We start from the raw sequence: 16,196 nt of genomic DNA, 5'->3' as shown, positions 1-16,196 counted from the left end.
TAAAAAGTGCGTTAACATTTAAATCAAACTGATTATCTCAGTGTGATTGCTCAGCTTCAGTCTTTAACCATATGTGGCTGTGTCTGTCTTTTCAGGATTAGCTGTATATTATTATGTTTCAATACAACAGATGCATGACATTGTACTGTAGGTGATTGAATATAAATGTTTTCACCTACCTTTCTTCTTTGACTTGTTTTTGGGGTTAACCTGGGCGTAAGTCTCATCTGGTTTATCTGCTCCTTCTACTGTACAACACAACACACAAGTACACACACACGCACACACACACACGCACACGCACACGCACACACACACACAGTATTGTAAATTAGAAAAAAATTAATACGTTTCTGGCCTCCAAAAATGCTGCTAACTTAGGAATCAGATTTTTACATACAGTAGCCTACTACTAAGCAACAACAGCCGAGGTTAATCGAACCAATCGATTTAATCTATTATTTAAAAAGGAAAAATCCGAAAATAGTGAAAATAGCCGATCTTGTAGTTGTGAGCTTGTAGATGGGCAATCTTTTGTGTGACACTGTTTTACGACAAAGTATAAAAGTGGTTAATCAGACTAATGATGTACTCGATTATAAAATTAATATTTTTTTGTGTTGATAAATAATTTATATAGATTTGTAATTATAAACAAGCGTGTCTCGATTATTTTATTCATCTAAAAAGTGATTGATAGAATAATCACTAAGAAGAGATAATCATAAATAAATAAAGACAGTGTGTAGTAGTTGACCTACACTATTTTGTTAAGTTCATAGACTGATACTGCAGGCTCTTAGACACAATTAATTGTATTATATGTGAGTTAGACATTTCACCTACCATTCTTCTTCTTTGCTTTGCGTTTGTATTGGTGGTTAACCTGGGCGTAAGTCACATCTGGTTCTCCTGATCCTTCTACAACACACAACACACAAGTAATTCAGTGTTCTTTTAAGCAATGTTTTGTCATATCTATGGAAATGACTTAACATTCGAAAAGTTCTGAAAAGGTGACAGAATGGATCAGTTCGACCTGCAAAACCATTTGACCAATGACTAATGTTAATTTCCCACATAATCAGTGGAGTTTTAAGATTATAGGCTACATAACACAATGTACCTGTGGCTGATCCAGTCTTCACTTCAGGATACAAAGAGCTCTCAAGTGGATCAGCAGGCGTCTCTGTGGAGGAAACTCTCTGTTAGGAACACTTTTATTCATGTTTAGCTATGCTATGCTGAAGCTACCGATTGTACACTGTTATGAAGTATGGTGGCCAGATATGACAATACTAAAATGACTTGTGCTTCATTATAGTCTATGCCTTCATTCCTGTTGAATTGCAACTGTGAGTCCCTACTATGAGGACACCTGTTGACTATATAGGTCTATTTACTACTCAGTTCAGAAAGAAAAACATGTTTTCACCTGTTGGTATAGCTTGTTCAGCAATATCATTAAGAAATAACCATTTATGGACCCGTCCACCAACCAAAACTCTGTCTATTTGTGTTCTCCTGTTATGTATATGTCACAGGGAAATTGGCATTCCAGGGAAATTGACAGGGGACCGCTTGTTTTATAGGCGCGGGCGGTGCTGCGAGGCGGGGCTTTGATGCGAGGACGACGCATAGAGTTAACAACAACATAGTAACCAGGAAGCTACGCTAGGGGAACGCTGAAAATAAAATGGATAATATGAGATAAATACTCGAGTAAAGTACGAATACCTCAAAATTGTACTTGAGTAAATCTACTTTGTTACTTTACACCACTAGTACAAGCCTCTGTGGCGCACTTCGATAATCATTGGACTCCCCACCCACTACCACTGGGAGCCGGGGTTTGACTCCCACTTCGGACATTACTTTTTCAAACAACCGCGGACTACTTTTTTTCCGCTGATAAAGTACAGTCGTTGTTTAGCGTGGGTGAACAACGGGGGAAATAGCAAAACGCTCGCCCCAAAACACAGTCGCCCCGGGGCAAATCCGGTGGTATTAGAGGCAAATCGGCAGTATATAGAATGGGGGGCGAGTGTGTTTTGGGGCGAGTTTTTTTTTATTTGGTCATTTGTTTTCCGAGGCAACAACGGGGGAAATAGCAAAACGCTCGCCCCAAAACACAGTCGCCCCGGGGCAAATCCGGCGGTATTACTGGCAAATCGGCAGTATGTAGAATGGGGGGCGAGTGTGTTTTGGGGCGATTTTTATTGTATTTTTTCATAAGTTTTCCGAGGCGTACTTGTCCGCCCAGCCCAATACTTACATTGCCGTAAGCAAGGAAATACTTCGTTTTGTTGTTACTTTTGGGTAAATGTATTTATGTATTTATTAAGTAGCCGTGTAATAAGCGGGATAATGGTGGTTAATCGCCCTGAAGGGCTTTAAATGTCAATAATGAGGCCCATGCATTATCCCTTGCATACTGTTGCGAGTGATTTCAATGGCCGCCGCTTCGTGTTGTGTCGGCTGTGGCCGTCGGCGTTCGGTTGTGCTGACGGTAAACGGTGCGAAAGTGTTTCCCCGTCCGGTGTGATCGTAATGTGGTGAGTAGAATTAATTATGTTGCGAGTTGGAAAATGTGTAGTGAGCAATGAGAAGTACCCTACGCCACCCGTAAATTCAGCGTGCACGTTGTGGCTGGTGTTGTGGTGAGATGTCAGATGTAGTTGTTGTGTTTAGTCGAAATCAATGCTGTGGGTATGGCGTCAGCAGGCGAGAGGTCCAAATGAATGGAATGGCTGTGGGCGTCAGTGGCGGAAGTAGCAATTCGCCCTTTATATAAGTAGATAAGGGAACCCCTGACCTGTATTAAAGAGGCTTGCATTGCATGTGGCACTCTCCAGGAGCTTCTGATTTTGTTATTAAATGAATTGATTCAATCCACTCGGATCTTTTGTGGGGATTACTTTTTTGGGTCCTATTGAAGTAAGGTATACTTATAATTCCTGCCACTACAGAAGACAGAGCCTGCTTTATGTGATAGACAGTGTGTTGTAGTTCATCTAGTTTATGCGGCTGAGACAAAATAAAAATGTATGGTGTTATTTCCTCTTGTGCATGAGTAACAAGTGACAACATACTGTAGCTCACACAAGCACCCACTCATACACACCCAATATGGGCTGTGTTAAAGAAAAACACTACTATACAGTCCATAGACTCCACCTTAATTATAGTTTATATTAATTTCATATTTTTTGTTCGCTCACCCTTGTGTTTCTTGCCAATATATTTTAGTTCAATCTTTGAGTATGTTGCATCACTGGACTCAGCTGTAGGCTCGTCTGAAAGAAAGAAATAGACATCCTTAAATTCAATTATCAGTTCAAATCATCTTCTCCTAATCGTATTTCATATTTATTTCATGATTTTTTTGTTTGCCCACCCTTGTGTTTCTTGCCCATATATTTCAGTTCAATCTTTGAATATGTGACATCACTGGAATCAGCTGTAGGTTTGTCTGAAAGAAAGAAACATAGACATTCTTAAATTCAATTACCAGTTCAAATCATCTAATTGTATTTCATATTTATTTCATGATCTTTTGTTTGCCCACCGTTGTGTTTCTTGCCCATATATTTCAGTTCAATCTTTGAATATGTGACATCGCTGGAATCAGCTGTAGGTTTGTCTGAAAGAAAGAAACATAGACATTCTTAAATTCAATTTCCAGTTCAAATCATCTCCACCTTAATGTCTATGATTCTGTTAAATCTAACGGCTCCCTCTTCTCGCCTTTGATTGTTTCATAGATGGTGGCATCACCTAATGGTAAAGGAAAATAGAGAGGCTGACATGATCAGTGTCTTTACTGTTACAGCCGTTGGTTGAAACTATCTGTACAAACTTTTGTTTAAATGGATTCAAGTAGAACACATGTTAAAACCACATGAAGCATTATTTCTTGTGGCAAAATAATGCCTGTTTTGTAGCTGCTGATTGATTGGTTGGTTGGTTGAAGTACAATTCTCAAGCAGTAATGTTAGTGTTACTGATCAGCTGTTATGTGACTGATCGATTGTGATTGGTTGAAAGGCTGACCATGTTGACGTTGACGTGGGGAGTATCCATCATCTGCACTTCCTCTCTGGTTGGTCATCTGGTCTGAGTCCTGATTGGTTCCCTGGCACTTGACGAATCTATTTCAAGATAAATATTTAACAAGATCTTCTGTGGCCAATGTTATAATTAAGATAAGAGATGCGCGCGCACACACACACACACACACACACACACACACACACACACACACACACACACACACACACACACACACACACACACACACACACACACACACACACACACAGGGATAACATAAAGGTGTCAGCAGTCAGTGGGGGACAGCCCTAGAAACAGAGAGCTGTACCTACCTGTTCCAACATGGATCTGTAATAAAAAGAGCAAAATATGTTAATTAGTGTTTTACACTACAAACCAGTCTTCTGCTGTTCAGTGTGTGTAGGAGGACAGGACAATTTCCCTGCATGAGTTTTTTTAAAGATGCAATCCCTATTTGAGTGGTTCTCACCATTGAATGTTCTGTATCGATACAACAGGAGCAGAAGGATGGTCAGTAGAATCACAACAAGAAGTCCCACAATCAGTCCCACTACATGTGGAGAACTCTGTTCCACAGATCCAGACACTGAAGGTTGAGACAGTACAACGGCAAGGAAAATAACAGCAACAACATTTTTACATTAGGGTATAGTATAATGGTTCAAACAATAGTTTGAAGCATTTGAGAAACCTGTGAAACCACTGTCATGTTTGTTATTGTGTAATAGTTAAATACCAATAGTTGGTACTAAGTGTAATTCTTCCAGAGTAAAACCCGATTTTTCCTCATTCTTACCCTACATGTAACACAGAAGTATGACAAAGTAGGTCTTATGTAAATTAATTTGTGCTTTTAATTCATTTATACAGTATTTAATTTGCATATGCAAAAGAAAATGAGAAATTGATGTCAGTATACTCACATCTCACTGTCATCCAGCTCTGTGGTGATTCTCCTCCAGAATATTTACACTTGTAGAATCCCTCATCAGACTTAGATACAGCAGGTATGATCATCTCTCCATTGGTTTTATTTTGGACCAGTTTGTCATTTCTATAAAAGTCCACGTTAGAGAGTGATGAGTCTTTTTCATGTTTGCATTGAAGAGTCACAGGATGTCCCTCAGTCACAGGGTGGACAGGGCTCACTAGGATGACAGAACCATCTGTAAAACAGTTAACAAGTTAAAAACAGTCCACATGTTAGGATTCAAGCTGAGCAAATACAAAAACACGCTTTTAATGAGTTGTTGTAATGCATTTTATATTGTTAGGTAGTGAATGAAGTAAATGGACTCACCATGTACTGTGATGTTGACAGCATTGCTGTACTCTCCCAATCCAGACTCACACCAGTACACTCCACTGCTGTGTGTATAGAGGCCAACATTGCATGTATACCTGTATCTGCTCACTGAGACTCTGTTAGATGAACACTCTGACAGGGATCCTTCCTTAATTAACTTCTTCACTTTCCATTCAGTAGAATTTCCTTCACAGCTCAGTGAGACAGACTCATTTATGAAGTGTTGAGTTCTGTTAGAACTTACTGTGAGAGGAGCTGAAGAATGAAGATCTAAAACACAACACAGGATCAGAGAGAGAGAGAGAGAGAGAGAGAGAGAGAGAGAGAGAGAGAGAGAGAGAGAGAGAGAGAGAGAGAGAGAGAGAGAGAGAGAGAGAGAGAGAGAGAGAGAGAGAGAGAGAGAGAGAGAGAGAGAGAGAGATTTAAAGAAAACAATGTAGAAGAATGAATAATGATTAATTAATTTATGAGTCACACTCACCACCAGCCCACTCAAACTGAAGTTTACTCTCCTCAGTGTAATACACTGGGTCTCCTCTCCCAGCTTTACACATATATCCTCCTGTGCCTGTAGCACCATGAATGATGTAGGAACCCTCTACAGTTCCATTGTGGCTACCAGATAAGAGCTCATAAGTGTAGGAGTTGTATGATGGTTTAGGAACAGCTCTGTACCAGTAGAACATCCAGCCTGCAGATGATTCTGTAACATCACAGTTCAGAGTCACTGAGGCTCCAGGACTCAACCATTGTGGAGACAAACTCAAAACAGACAGGGGTTTGTCTGTTGGAAAGCACATACAGTATCTCTGGATTAAGACATTGTTTACTGTTTGACAGGACATGCTGTTGAAGATATTGATGTTTCATGCATTTCCTGGAGGCTGCACAAAAGATAATTCATAATATTTTCTGTATAGCCTAACTGAGATACATTCTGACTTACCTAACACAGTCAATTTAACAGCACCACTCCACCATGTTGAAGACTGCAGATCATTTGTGGGACGGCCCTTACACATGTAGTCTCCGCCGTGAGACTTAGAGACACTGTTGATCCTCAATTCAGCTTGGTTTACTGGTCTGTCTGAAGATGAACTGGTTGTTTTCCATTCATAATTCCACTCGGTGTCACCTCTCCCCTGTATCTCACACTTGAGAGTGATGGTCTCTCCACTGAATATCTGAGGCCAACTGGACTGCAGGACTACAACAGACCTACTGTCCACTTCCATTAAGAAATCCAAAATAGAATGCAATATATAGATACATATACTGTAGATACATATAGAATACATATAGAATTATCTGGTTAGAAGCTTGATTCTAAACAGAACAAAACATAAGAGTCTAACAACAACCTCCCTGTCCTCCCTGTCCAATATTTAGCTGATGATAGCTAGTTATTAGTTGTTTAAATGAAAATCCAGATGGCATCATTGTCACAAGCTGCTGGTTGCTTTTGGGCAGTCAACTATAGTGTGATGACAGTCTTGTCTCCTACGGCCAAAAGGGAATAGTGATCTTTATAAATATGTATGCTAAATGCACCTAGAAGTACAAAACTGCTTTCCAAGAACAATGAATAATTAAGAGATTCACTGAAAAATAAATCCCAACCAAGTTTTACGTGTATAGATTACACTTCTACAATACAGCGTTCACATTCTTCACAAGTTTCACTATGGCATAACTTACTGACTTGTTTACTTCCTGTGTACTGTATACAGACAGACCCTATTCTGGATGGCTTGACCTTCAGCCATGCTGTAAAAATGTGCAATATGTTTTACTTTTTTTCTCCTCCACTGTATGTTTTTTTGTTTTTGTTTTTAATAACAGTAAATTAAATTACTCACAGATTCTGGTCATGGTGACTGCATCACTGTATTGAGTGTAGTAAACTGGTTCTCCTCTCCCTCCTCTGCACCAGTAGAATCCTTCTTTTGACACACTGATTCGTCCTTTACCATCTTGCTTGATCAGTGACTTTGTGGTACCTTGGTACCATGTTTGGTACCAGTAGTATTTCCATCCAGATGACTCCTCCACAGAGCAGGCCAGTGTAACACTGCCCCCTACAGGTATTTCTGTTAGGTTAGCTTTCAGTGTGGCCTTTGGTTGATCTGTTGTTCAGAATCAGATTAAGAAGAAAAACGTTAAACTACAACATGCACTTCCTGGAGAAACCGTGCGCTAGCTTTCACCATTAGTGGAATATATCTTTAAAATCATATGCACTGACTAAATAGGAAAACCATTTTGACTGGAATGTATATTTAAAAACATGAATACACAGAGTAGAAAGAGAGCATCTGAGTGGAATTTCCCTTTTAAAAGTAGATGAACATAAAACAAAATTACCATTAATTAATTAACCCATTCCAAACCCATACCTAAAGTAAACCATCTGTAAAATAATACCTAAACTTAAATTATGTTTTAGCTCCCCCTAGCGGTGGGGCTCTATGGCTTGGACAGTGGTTGGGAGGATGGATGCATCTCCATCAACTGCTGATTTTGATGACCCAATTATGCAAAAATGTCTGCCAGAAGTTGGACATAAGATATCAAAAATTCTATGGCTATATTGTCAAGAAAAAAATCCTCTTCATGTTTTTCCTTTCCTTGCCCAGCACAATGTAATTGCTGTTCACAGGCAGCTATATGTTATTTAGTATGTTATGCATACATTTTTACATAACATTGTTGTACCTACTCTCTTTCCTGTAACTGTGCACACTTGAGTTACAGTACATGAAAAGTACTACAAATCCTATATTCTGATGTAATGACGAAGTGACGAATCTATACAAATGCTGAGGAAAAAACATGATGTGATTTATTGTGAGCAGTCCACAAGGTGGAGGAATGGAAAGCACAGTGTGAAGAAAGCACAGTATAGAATCATCAAAACTATACAGAATATACATACCTTTAATAGTCATAGTGATGGGATCGCTGAATTTGGATAATTGTTGGTCCTGCTTGCGTTGACCTCTACACTTGTATTGAACGCTGGTATTCTTTTCAGAAGGACTTGTTACATTTTCATGTTCTATGTAATTCTTGATTTCGTTAGAGTACTTCCACCATGAGTACTCCCAGTCAGAGGCACGTCCTTCCTGTATCGTACAGCTCAGACTAACATTCTCTCCAATGAAATGATCAGACCAGTCAGGGTGTTTGCTGAAGACAGGCACAGGTGCCTCTGTAGAAGTAACACATAGTTAAGTTGAGTAATACTTTATTGATTCTTGTGGGTAAATACATCTTCTGTATTTAACCCATCCCCCTGACTAATTTAGGATGGTTAATAGCAGCCACTGAGCTGCACCTGAGCACCACATCCAACTTTAAAGGGGTATTTTGGACCACGGTTTTCTTACCTTTTCTATGATGTTATGCTATCTTAGGATGAATGGTACAGTAGAAAAATGTCATAACTCCATCCCTGGTCCGCCACAGCTTAAAACGTGCGCCAATAGGCCTCGCGTATTTTAATAGCTTTTTTTTTCTTTTCTTTTTTCTGACCTTCATAGTGACAGAACACCGCAAAAAATAATACAAAAATAAAAACGGAAGTCTCTCTAGACGAGATTGAAATCTCGTCTAGAGAGACTTCAGTTTTTTTTTTTGGTTCCATAGTGTTCTGTCACTATGAACGTCAGATCTCACAAAAATATATATATATATATGAAAATACGTTATCTAACGCAAGGCCTGTTGGCGCACGTTTTAAGCTGTGGCGGACCCGGGATGGAGTTATGAAAATGTTATACTGTACCATAAAAGGTAAGAAAGTAACCAAAATACCCCTTTAAGGTCACCCTTGGTGAGGAGCACTGACAGGAGCATGTCCCTGACTACCTAACATGTATTTCTGCAGGAAACCCACCTGAGAATATGTAAATTCCACACAGAAAAACTCCACACTCTTGCTATGAGGTAGCAGTGCTAACCACTTATCCACTAAAGAACAATGGTTGCATTCTGTTAATGACAATAGACCCATATTCATCACTTAGTCTTGATCAATTTGAGTGAAACCATAAAATATCTAAGTTTTAATTTCAACTAAATGCACATTTTAATCACATAACTAAAAGCTGAAGGTACATAGGTAAAATATTATCTTTGAACAAATTACAGCTTTGAATTTAGGAAGCTGCTTAAACCTTTCGATTGTTAGTTTTTTCATAAGAATAAAATAAGTATAAAGCATACAATTTGTAAAAACAGTAACTCACCAGAGACGGCAATATAAACTGAGTTGCTGTATTGTGTGTAGTAGTATGGTGGGTCTCCTTTCCCTCCACGACACCAGTATTTTCCACTCTCTGAGATATTGGAGGGACTGAATGTGTAGGTTGACTGATCTGTCACATCCAGTTGTATATCGTATCTGTACCAGTAGATGTTCCATGAAGCTCTACTGTCTTCCACAGTACAGGTGAGGGTCACGCTATTTGATGTCAGTACACGAGTTCTGTCTGCCGTCAAATTAGTTTTTGGTGCAGCTGTTATTTATGACAGAGAAATAAGATAGAACTGTGAGCCTCAGTATTTCTCGCAAATGATATAATACAACAAATGGATATAACACCAAGAAATTCAAATGTAGGAAAAAGGGCTCCAGTAATAAACGCACACACGCACGCGCACACACACACACACACACACACACACACACACACACACACACACACACACACACACACACACACACACACACACACACACACACACACACACACACACACACACACACACACATACACACACACACACACACACACACACACACACACACACACACACAAAAGCATGCACGGACACAAAAGCATGCACGGACACACATAAACACAACAAATATGATTTTGAGTGAATAAACATAATAGATAGTAAATCAAACTTCACCTTCACTGTGTCCATAGAAGAGGAAGCTACTACTCAGCACTGAAATATATTTGATGAGATAATATGAAGCTAAGCATTAATATCTGTATTTTATTCCTAATATAGACAACTACAGACAACTACAGTTGACTCAAGTTCAATAACAACAAATAACAAACGACAATAGTGTGTCCATTCTGCTAACAAAGTTATTAACACTTAATAAATGATGACATCATTAAATGGTGCCATCTTATAATGAGCATTCATGAGGACTATTAATATGAAGATACGTTTGCTTTAAAAACTGGTCTAGTTTGCAATAAAATTCTAATATCCATCAAATGTTTTGCAGCTTTGGTAATGTGTAAAAATAAATAAATGGTGTTATGCTATAGGAGTGGGGCAGGGGTCAGCAAACCTTTTTGACATGAAGTGCCATGTTTTCATTTTCTTGGTCAGTGTGCCATAACAACATTAATTAGAATTATGACACCACATCAAAATGAAATATTCCAACTGATTTTGATTGTCCATACATAACTTTCTTTTTTCCTTCTTTATAAATATTTTCTTTCACATCAGGATGTAATGATCATTAGACTCCTCCCCAGTCAGAGTTAGGAGTTTGAATGAAGGTAGAATTATGTGCAGGATGTAATTTCTATATAGATGTGAGGAGACTTAATCTAACTGACTAAACTTTTATTTGGAGTATTTCATTTAAAAATAAAAATCCTCTCTCTCACACTTATGTCAGTGTACCAGTGATCACCCTCCCCTGTGCCAATGTTGGCACCCGTGCCTAAGGTTGCCTACCCCTGCTATAGAGTGTCTTTGTACTGTATATAGTTGCATCGTGACTGTTAATAGTAAATTCATATATTGTTGAAATGATAAAGGTGAAAATATTGGTGGAGATCCTACATAAAAAAGTACAACATATTGACAAAATTTTACTGTCAGCAGCTTAACTTTAACAAAATTGTGTTTAAGTACAGCCATGTATTCCTTCATAGAAATGGTTCAAATACTAGATCAATAGACCTACTAGTAATAATAGTGATATACTCACAGAGGAGCACATAGGGCAGTGTGTGCCCCATCCTTTCCTGAGATGAATGACTCTGAAAAACATTTCTACTTCCTATGCAGTGAGGTGTAACGACTGCTGTGTTAAACAGGGAAATAAGAGAGAGACGACACAGTGTGATGTCTCATACAGTAAATGATTACATCACTTGATTTACCAGGAATCTAATGGATAATTTTATATTTGTAATAGTTTGACAACAGACTATGATGACTTGACTATGACATCATCAGATCCCTGACCTGAAGGGCAGTTGGACCGAAACGTTGTTCCTAAATAAATATATAGTTTTAAGAGAAGACGTTCTGCGGGACATTTCCTTTTCTCTCCACATTTAACTGTCCTAAGTGCAGTAGGTGTGCAAAAGGACATTTTAGAATATGTGAAATGTTAAGTGAAATCTGTGTCTCTAGTGAGAAAATGAGGACGATTCCAAGGGCAAGTTGCTGTCAAAGACCTCATGGTTGATAAATGCTTGGCCTATTGTTTAACAATATTGGGAGTCCAGTGTGATGTTGTCACCCATTCAAACCCATTCAAACAGGCGTTCCTTACATTCACCAGCCCAGTTACCTCTGTTTTAGTATCGGTGTGAAGTACTACAAGATATGTTCTAGTCTTTAGACTTGTTAGTGAAAACAGACTATAAAATAACCTACAGTACATAAACACTGAATACTAGGCTGGTATTAGAGTCCTCACTCTCTACAAAGGAAGCAGTCTGTGTGTCAAACCACAGTCTCACGTACAGCCCCCATCACAGTGGAACTTGTGTGTGTGTGTGTGTGTGTGTGTGTGTGTGTGTGTGTGTGTGTGTGTGTGTGTGTGTGTGTGTGTGTGTGTGTTTTTATAAAAATCATAAAGGTAGGGGTTAAATAGCTCTATATTCTGATAGTACTCATTGCTATAGTGTTTGTTCAATAATAAGAGTCTCCATGTCTCCAGTGCTTTATTAAACAGAAAATGCATTTTTATTTTATCCAATTAGGATGGACAACTCAGTCAGGATACAGATTGAAATTGGAAGTGATGACAAATAAATGAGCCGACAAAATTGTAACTGGAACACTATAAAAAATAAAGCTGATAAATGGGTACTCTCTCCTGATTGGCTGACATTTTGTCACCTACCTGAAAATGTCTGTTTAGAGCTAGAGAGACATGGAGACCCCTGTGACTGAACAAACACTCTATAGCAATGATTACTATCAGAATTTTTTTTGTTTGTTTTAACCAAAAACTATCACCTACCCTACCTTTAGAGACTCTTAAGGTTGTAGGTGTAGGATTGGTGGATTGGAGTGTTTTTAGAAAATGGTATTTTTCATCAAGCAGTGTAGTGTAAAGCAACCGAATTTGGGTAGAGGTTAGGGGTGTGCCGATATATCGTCCGATATACGTTGTTTTTTTATATCGTTTTGGCGTTGGGGCGGATCAAATTATTAATAAATACGGGACCCGCGGGTCATAAAAAAACCTGACCTGCACATCACTAACGTGGGATATATGAAATTTAAGTAGCAGTAGAATGAGGGGAAATTGCTCAAAGAACATCTGAAAAGCAGTTAAAGGCTGAAGTCAAGTATTAGTTGGCAGTAGGGTAGAAATGTTCAACATCTGCAGGAAATAACTGTAGGGTGGTGTGACAATGGCAGAACATAGAAAAGGTGTGAATTGAAAAACATCCGTTGGGTTGTGCAGTAAGTGTGATCACTAACCACATGCTCTTTGTAAGTATGAGAGTAACTTGGTTGTTCGGCCATGTTGTCTTGGTTGTTGATAAGACAAAAGAGAAAGGAAAAATAACAATGGAACTGTATTAATTGTAATATGTGCTATGATCAGCGGTGTGATGTAGGAAAAGAAAAGGTAAATGTACAGCTATAGTAATATGGGTAGATGGAAGTGTAGGGGAGCCGTACTGTTACGTGATAGTAGTCTGCTGTGGCAGTAGTCAGTGGAATATGCAGTCTATGGTACTAACTCCAGGCTGTGTTGTATAGGTGAGCAGTTGTGGCAGTAATGAGCAGAGAAATGTGTTTAATGATAAGCAGTGAGCCCTGGTTGTGGCAGTTCATAGTGTTAGTGTCTAAACTGACATGTCTATGTACATCAATCAGGGCATTGCATTGCAGCGCTGTGCTGATAAAGGTTATAATATTTAATATAATAAAGTTATAATAATAATAATAATACATTTTATTTGTAACACACTTTACTTTTTTACAGATCTCAAAGTGCTACAGGGTTTAAAAACAAAGGCCTAAAAAATAGCAAAGGCACAACAAAAAACATCGGCAACATATAAAGTAGTGCAGTTATCTGGGCCTTGTGAGTAGGCAATAGTTATGTAGATGACAATAGCAAGGACACGTGTGGTTGGATGTGCATCCTGTTGTGGTTTGCTCATCTCTTCTCTGTCTAGCCATGATGTCCTGTGTTATCTGTTGCAGGGACACAGAGGGCATTTTAGAACCGAAAGGGACGCATCGCACGTGCATGCGTTCCCAGGGTGTGCGCGCGCGTTGTTACTTTTTTGGGGGGTTTTGTTACTTTAATTCGGTTAATTCGGTTAATTTGGTACAAAAAAAGTACTCCATGAAGTGTAGATGTCAGAGTTTTTTTTCTCTTCTTCATCCCAAAAGTGGGGAGGGGGGGTTATCCCCCCCCCCAATGGAACTGAGTATGTTCAACCCCCGCCCCCCCCCCCCCTGCGTCCCTGGTCTGTTGTGTATAAGACAAAAGTGAAATCTAAAATACATTAACAAGCTTGATATCTGAAGTTATTGCGCTGTAATATTTGCTATGATCACTTTTGGAATGTAGGGTAAAGTGTATGCCTGTTTCGACAGATTCAACACAGATTGCTGTCAAAACCCTGTCACCATCAGACGAGTGAGACAACCATTTTTAATTTAATTTAATTTCACCTTTATTTATTCAGGGTCAAGGTCAATTGAGTGACTTCAAACTTGAACTTTTAATCAGCTGTTAAAATTATTAGGCAATTTCTTAATTAAGGCTGTGTAGATAAAAACAGTTAATTCACCCTGTCCACCTCTGAGGTTAGGTCCTCTCTACATAGGTCACATCAACATTCCTTGCAATTAACTGTTTATCCTGACTGTCCCATCAATGTGCTTTTTATTACCTCAGTGCATTTAGCGAGAGGTCTTAAAATGATATAAAAAGTTTGCATACTAACAAGCTTCGAGAGACTTGTGCTGCACCACATCAAAGTCACCATCCCCTTACGCTCTTGGGGAGAGAGTGTTATTTGTGTGTTTGGCATAACTGAGTGTAAAGCTCAAGTGTTCAGTGGCCTGTACCTTGGGAAAGGAGGGTGTTTGAATGTTGTGTGCTGTGTTTGCCCATGTGTCCTGTGTGCCCAGTCCTGTGTGTGAGCAGGCTGTCTTTTTATTTATTTTCAACCCTGCAGTATTAACATCTAGCCCATGAGTGGCGCCCTCAAGCCATACTGGGGGGAACACTCAGCAAGTATAGCCAGGGAGGGTCTGGAGGGCTGCAGCAAAGGGACTGTTCTTGCTCTGCTAAAAGGCCTGGCTAGTCTGAGGTACGTTTTGCTATGAGGGAATAAGAGGAATGAGGTGGGGTTGGGGCTCATACTCACTCTGTGAGCATAATATATATTCATCCCTTGATGAATATCTCACTGACTCAAAAACTGTTATTTTTAGGGTCTTTTTTCTTCCCTCCTTCAAGGCCTTAGTGTCTCAGTGGTATTAAACAGCTTGTCCGTGGGCTGCTCAGTGTTCCCACTCCAAAGGAAATGCCTCTAGATTGGGGCCGGCATAAAATATAATTGTATTGTCTGTAAGTATCTGTAAGTCCTCAGCTATATGGGGGGAAAGCCCAGTGCACATACATTATGATATTTATAAGTAGGGTCCATGCCCTCAACCACCTCAAGCTGTGCCATGAGGTACATACTTAGCTATTTATCTTTATTATCCTTTTTCTTCTCTACTATTCTTATCGTTTTTTGGTTATTTTTGGTGCTGTTGAACAACCACAAACAAATTGTAACGTTAAATGTGGGGGTTTAATAACGGCGTGGCTTCATGTGGATCTCAGACTTCATTTGGACAGTTTATGATGACGTATGACTCCATATTTGGGCAAGGTGCCATCCATTATAAAATGTTACAATAAAAAAAAAAGAAGAAGTTTTGTACAGTGTTATTTGATCAAGGTATGCGCAGCAGCAGTTGCTGCTGTGGCTGGAGGACCCCCCCTGACCTGGGACTCTGTCTCTGTCTGTCTGTCTGTCTGTCCACCCTCCATCCATCCTGTTTTGTAGAAGTGTAGTGACACTAAAAGGTCACTAGGGGGTGACATGAGGAATCTTTAGGCGAGTTCTAAATGATGGGTTGAACTTGTGTGGCATACTGCAAACTCTCAAAACGATTTAATATGCATGACACTGTTCTTGGGAGGCTAAGAGATCTGGAAGGAGTTTACAATGACGTGACGCGCACGTCGCTTAACACCTACACTACAGGTCACACAATGGACAATTGATATGCATCTAGGCTCATTCCTATATTAATTCACCCGGTGTGAGTCGGGAGCCTTTGTAAACTTTGTTGAGGTGTGAATTTAAAGTTGTTTTAAATCTATGCATGTGCCTGCGCGTGCTCCTGGTCAAATATCAAATGTTCCTCCACGCCGTGCAAGGCCCTCCCATGAGCAATACAACCCTGGTTCTGATTGAACTGCTAATACAAGCACAGCTCTGATGAACCTATGAGACACAATGACAACATTTTATGTTCTTTGAAGCAGTTTATTCTAAAAAAGTAA

Source organism: Gymnoscopelus braueri (assembly GCF_963280865.1).
Source record: "Gymnoscopelus braueri genome assembly, chromosome: 15".
In the NCBI taxonomy this organism is placed as follows: Eukaryota; Metazoa; Chordata; class Actinopteri; order Myctophiformes; family Myctophidae; genus Gymnoscopelus; species Gymnoscopelus braueri.
Note: the sequence above shows the minus strand (reverse complement) of the source record.